This window comes from Myotis yumanensis, unplaced genomic scaffold (genome assembly GCF_028538775.1).
Source record: "Myotis yumanensis isolate MYYU_CA2020_CCGP unplaced genomic scaffold, mMyoYum1.0.hap1 SCAF_10, whole genome shotgun sequence".
Taxonomy (NCBI): domain Eukaryota; kingdom Metazoa; phylum Chordata; class Mammalia; order Chiroptera; family Vespertilionidae; genus Myotis; species Myotis yumanensis.
In genome coordinates, this window is record NW_027223761.1 from 61,384,067 (window position 1) to 61,390,305 (window position 6,239).

At 50.8% G+C, this 6,239-nt stretch overlaps 2 pseudogenes; one reads left to right on the top strand and one right to left on the bottom strand.

The window, feature by feature from the left end:
• The first annotated feature begins 518 nt into the window (after window positions 1–518).
• On the top strand, window positions 519–1,525 carry LOC139018483 (class I histocompatibility antigen, Gogo-C*0101/C*0102 alpha chain-like; annotated as a pseudogene).
• Window positions 1,526–4,476: 2,951 nt separating this feature from the next.
• On the bottom strand, window positions 4,477–5,487 carry LOC139018251 (cyclin-dependent kinase 9 pseudogene; annotated as a pseudogene).
• Window positions 5,488–6,239: the final 752 nt, after the last annotated feature.

Here is a 6,239-nt window from a genome sequence, read left to right on the forward strand (position 1 = left end):
TCAGTCCGCAGGCCAACGCTCTATCCACTGAGCCAAACCGGCTTCGGCCATAAAATTATTTTCGTTGCTACTTCATAACCGTAATGTTGCTACTCTTATGAATCATAATGTAAATATCTGATATGCAGGATGGTCTTAGGCGACCCCTGTGAAAGGGTCGTTCAACCGCCAAAGGGGTCGCGACCCACAGGTTGAGAACCGCTGTCTTAGGGGACAGAGGGGCCCATCAGGCAGATCCCCTGACTGAGGCTCATCAGGCGAGTCCTGATTGCCTGGCTTGGCTTCCATTTCTGGGAAACTGTTCGTAAGTTAAGTCTTGGTTTGGTGAGGTGATGCCTAGCATGAGCGACTCCACTTTGGCCCTGTTTTCTTGTTTTTAACAGCTATGTGTCTTTTATATCATTCTGAATTGTGAAAAAGCATTGTAAGGATTTTACCTTTCTTTATTCTGTAAATACACACTGGGGATAACAACTTTAATCAAACATAAGTAAGAGATTGTCCCCCCAACGCCGAGGATGCGGGTCATGAAGTCCCCCACCCTCCTTCTGCTGCTCTCGGGGCGCTGGTCCTGACCCCCACCTGGGCCGGCCCCACTCCATGGAGTATTTCTACACCTTCGTGTCCCCGCCCGGCCGCGGGGAGCCCGGGTACCTCGCCTTCGGCTGCATGGGCGACAGGCAGTGCCTGCGGTTCGAGTCCGAGGGCGGAGCCGTGGGCCGTGGATGCCGCAGCCATTCGTGGAGCGAGAGGACCCGCAGTTTTGGGACAGAGAACCAGGGAAGTTCAAGGGATGCGCACAGAATTAGCGAGTGAGGACATCCTGCAACCAGAGCGAGGACGGGTCTCACACCTTCCAGGTCATGTATGGCTGCGACGTGGGACCGACGGACGCCTCCAACGCGGTAAGGACAATACGGACGATACGCCTACGATGGCGCCGGCTACAGCGCCCTGAACCAGAACCTGACCTCCTGGACCGCGGCCCACATGGCGGCTCACATCACCTGTGACGCTGAGCATCCCAAGAGCTATCTGAAGGGCTCCGCATGGAGTGGCTCCGTGTTTACCTGGAAAAAGGGAAGGAGACCCTGCAGCGCGCAGACACTCCAAAGGCACACGGGACCCACCGCCCCATCTCTGACCTTGAGGTCACCCTGAGGTGCTGGGCGCTGGGCTTCTACCCTGCGGACATCGCCCTGACCTGGCAGCGTGACGGGGACAACCAGACCCAGGACATGGAGCTGGTGGAGACCAGGCCTGCGGAGGACCGGACATTCTAGAAGTGGACGGCCCCAACCATGGGGATACACCCGGAGAGGAGCAGAGATACACGTGCCATGTGCAGCACGAGGGGCCGCCCCAGCCCCTGACCCTGAGACGGGAGGCGCCTTCTCAGACCTTCTTCATCATCATGGGCATCGCCTGGGGGCCCGGAGCTGGGATGTGGGGGAGGAGGCGCTCAGGTGGGAAAAGAGGAAGCTCTGCTCAGGCTGCCAGCAGTGACGGTGCCCAGGGCTTCTAAAGAGGCCCCTGGGTCCGTTCCCAGTCAGGGCACATGTCTGGATTGTGGGCTCCATCCTCAGTGGGATTAGGTAGCCGGTCTATGTTTCTCTCTAATGGACATTTCTAGCTCTCTATCCTTCTCACTTCCTCTCTCTCTAAAATCAATAAAAACATAGTTTTATTTATTCATTGTTTTAACATGATTTTATTGATTTCAGAGAGGAAGGGAGAGGGAAAGAGAGATTGAAACATCAACAAGAGAGAATCATTGACCGGCTGCCTCCTGCATGCCCCTTCCTGGGGATCAAGCCCTGAACCCTGGCATGTGCCCTGACTGGGAATCAAACCACCACTTGCAAGTTGTGGACGAAAGGAGCCACATGCTAACCTGACAAGCTCGGGGGAGGCCTGCGAGGCAGTCTTGCAGACTCAGAGACCTAAAATAACCACAAAAGAAGGTCTGAAAATTAAATATTTAACTACAAACAGGTTATAGTGGGTAGTCATGTCCTAAGCAGATATTTTCCCTGACAAAGATCAACTTTGGTCCTTACTGAGCCCATTAGCCTTTTTGCCTCTAAAATAACATATCTGCGAGATGTCTGGGTAACTTGTAACTTCCTTTTTACCCCCGGATTCCTCAGGGCACAACAAATGGCACCAGGACATTCCCTCTTGTTATTGTTATCAAGTGAATTGTCAACTGTTGATTATGTTAAGCTATCCTGTAGCCATCTGTGTAAGAGAAGCACCTGTCCATCATTTCACTTTTTATCCAGGGGTTTCCCCGCTTTGCTTAATCCCACCTCCTTAATCTATCACCAATGAATTTCATGTAACCCACCTACATCCCTTTCCTTCGATTGCAATGTATAAATACAGATATAACCCTTCATTCTCCGGAGCATTATCTCAATTCATTGAGCTTCTGCTTCCTGGCATATGTCGACAGTTTGGCTCAAATAAACTCACAAAAATTCTGTACATGTTTCAATGGTTTTTTTTACATTAACAAAGTTCATGGGTAGGCGCTCAAACAGTGAACTGTGAGGGTGGGGCAAAAAAGCATATTATTTAAAAAATTATAAACATCCCTAAGGCAGTACTGACTGACAGACTCATTGGGTAACAGACTAGTTTCAGGTATGAGCAGAGGCCTGAGCAGTGACCTGGGAGTAGGTGAGTCAGAGCTACAGGAGAGAGATAGCTCCTGGGCTCAGATGTAGCTTTTAGCATGTGCAGTGACTCAGAGACTAGGTTCTCAGAATCACCTAATGCTGCCCCCATATAATTGTGGAGGATAGAGGCTGATAAAAAAAATTTCATTTCCACGGCTGAAAATCTTTTTTGTAAGTAAGATTTTATTAGTTAAAATGCTCACCAAAAGCAAGTCCCGTCTTGAGGCATGGAGTCCAACCCTCCAGCAGCATGGTAGAAAAGACTACATGCCCATTGTCCCAGAGTACTGCAAGCTTTTTATACATAAAATGGGGCGGGGGGGTGAGAAAAAGAGTTAATCTAAAAGAAATTTACATGACCTATAGGCAAAAGGGTGAGAGAGGAGGAGGTCAGCTCTGGGATAGGAGCAGAATTTGAATGAAGAAAGGTATGCTCCTGGAGACTGGCTGTGGGCAGTGGTCCAGAAAGCCCACGTGTAAACAAGCAGAGGCTCCTGGAGTTAGATGTGTCTATCTCTTATCCCTATCCCGTTCTCTCTGTATAAAATCCATACAAACACAGTATTTAAAAAATTACAAACATCCCCGAGGCAGTACTGGCTGACAGACTCATTGGGTAAAGTTCTAGTTCCAGCCTGAGCAGAGGCCTGAGCCGTGTGGAGGTGTGTCAGAGCTGCCGAGTAAGAGAAGCTGCTGGGCTCAGTTGTGGCTGCAGCATGTCCAGTGGGAACCAGGGTCCAGTGGAAACCAGGGTCTTAGGAATCTGCAGAACGAGTCATCCGGAAATTAATACACACTTCCAAACACTTCCACAAGAATGTGAGCTCTCCTTTGGTAGTTGGCTCCAAGCCATTAAGAGACTAACAGTTCTATCTATCTATCTATCTATCTATCATCTATCTCCTGCTGTAATTTAGTTTAGAACACCTGAGAATGTTCTCCTTATCAAGGCACACTATGGCAGGGGAGGGATCCTGAAGGTGATTTCAAAACCAGCCGTGTCCATGGCATCTAGGAGTGGGCTGAGAATGCCTGAGAGATACCACAGCATTCTAGGGCAGCTGCCCGATGGAGAGGTCCATTTGGCTAGCAACTGGGAGCCCTGCTTGTCATAGTAGTAGAAACATCTGGCAGCTTAAGAAATGTGTTTTTTCTAGGAGATAAAGCATTTTGACTGTGGACAGGGCCAGCCCAGATTGCTGCTTGGCTGGGAGTTGCTGTGATAAAATTCTCTTACTGAGGAAATCAGGTTTTTGGCAGCCCCAGTGCCTCTGAGCTCAGGCCAAGAGCAGCCCATGTTCCAGGCTGGTGTCCCCCATGCAAGTCGCTTAGGCCAAGAGAAAAACCGGGAATGGGTGAGGACCTGTCCCTCCTCCCATCATGCTGGGAACCTAGAAAGATACTGGTTGGGTGCACCTCTCCCCCACCTCATCCCTGTCCTAAGGTAAGTGGAGACGCTCTGGACATTCTCCAGAGCCAGGGAACCAGGGAGGCAGCCTCAGTGCCTTTCTGGACATGGAGCCAAAGCTTTACTCCAGTCCACTGGGATGGCATTCCCAGTGCCCCGGTGGGGATAAGAGGAAATACGCACTGGAGAAAAACCTCAAATGCCCCATTGTCTCCACAGCGCGAGTCACAGAGCAGAAGACAGAGCCCTCAGGAAAAGCAGCAGCAGCGCCGCCACTCAGAAGACACGCTCGAACTCCGTCTGGTTGGGATTGGTGGGATTGCAGCTCTGGTGAGTGGAAGGCTGGGTGACCTGGCTGCCCTTGCGGTGTCGTGGCGCCAGGTACTAGAACATGGATGTCTGGTGGGTGGAAAGCATGCCCTTGAGGTCTGAGGGCATGGGGTCAGACCAGAAGAAGTCATGGTTGAGGGCCTCGTCGCTGTCGATGCGCTGCGCAGGGTCCAGCACCAGCAACTTGTCGATGAGGTCCAGTGCATAGGGGTCGCGCACATAGGCCTTCAGCCGATCCTTCACCTTCCGCTTCTGGCCCTTCACTAGCTCCAGTTTCTCAAACAGCTCGTACTTGTGCACATTTGGCCACACCTCAGGGGTGATGGAGCCACAGAGCTGGCTGATGAGGGCAAGCTGGTGCTGCTCCGTGTTGCCCTGCATGATCGGGCGGCGGGTCCACATCTCCGCCATGATGCATCCAGCCCCCCACAGGTCAATGGGGGGGCCGTAGTCCCGCTCCCCGAGCAATAGCTCCGGGGGCCGGTACCAGAGTGTCACCACAGGGTTGGTATAGCGGTTGGGCCGGCTGTTCTTGGCCAGACTGAAGGCCCTGGCCAGCCCAAAGTCTGCCAGTTTCAGGACCCCGCCTTGGGTGATGAGCACGTTAGCTGGCTTCAAGTCCCTGTGCAGGATCTTGTTCCTATGGATGTAGTACAGGCCATTGAGCAGCATCTGCATGACCTTCTTGATCTCAGACAGCGTGAACCTGACTAACACGTTGCTCAGCAGCCCTGCAAGGTCATGCTCGCAGAAGTCGAGCACCAGGTATATACTGCCTTTGCAGCGATTATAGGGGGAAGCTTTGGCTCGACAGATCTCAATCAAGTTGATCACATTCTCATGTTTTAGAAGCTGGAGGATCTTGATTTCCCGCAAGGCCGTGATGGGGAACCCCTCCTCCTCATTCTCCAGCAGGACTTTCTTCAGAGCCACCTTTTGGCCGGTCAGGCGATGCTTTGCCTTAAACACCTCCCCAAAAGTGCCTTGGCTGATCTTAGTGAGCACCTCATATTTGGTCACCTCATCACAAAAGGGGTATTCCACAGAGTCATATTGCTTTGCCATGGCCGCCTCCAACACACCGCTGCTGCTCCAGCTCCGGGTCCTGCCTCAGTGTTCCAGGCCAAAAGTTTTTACTTTTAAACTGAGTTTTTCAGCCTGGCAGGTGTGACTCAGGAGCAGACGCCTTGGGGGAGGGGGAGGGGAGAGCGTGTCTCAGCCTCCAGCACTGTGAGTCTCCTCAGTTGGGGTGTTAGAGTCTCTGAGGCTTCTCCTGGATCACAGGCTTGAGTGCCTGGATGGCTCCTCACCCCACTGTAGCGGAAAGTCTCCTCAAGGAAGTTTAAAAGCTAAACTGGAAGACAAGAACACAGAATATTCATAAATAATTACACACACACACACGCACACACACACCTAACACTTAATAGAAATTATTCTAAAACCTGATTCTTAGAAAATACCATTAGAAATGAAAGACATAAGTGTGAAAAGTACAAATAAATAAGCACAGTATAATAAAATAGGGGACACATCTAAAAATGCACCAGGGAGAGTCTTAAAAAATTAAAGTTGAATCTTATGAACACCTTGTTGATAATAATTTTGAAAAGTAAAATAAATCATTTTCTCAAAAGTACATATATGCCCTGGCTAGTGTGCCTCCATGGTTAAGCATGAACCTATGAACCAGTAAATCATGGTCGACTCCTGGTCAGGGCACATGCCTGGGTTGTGAGCTTGATCCCCAATGGGGGATATGCAGGAGGCAGCAGATCAATGAGTCTCTCTCAACATTGATGTTTCTCTCTCTCTCT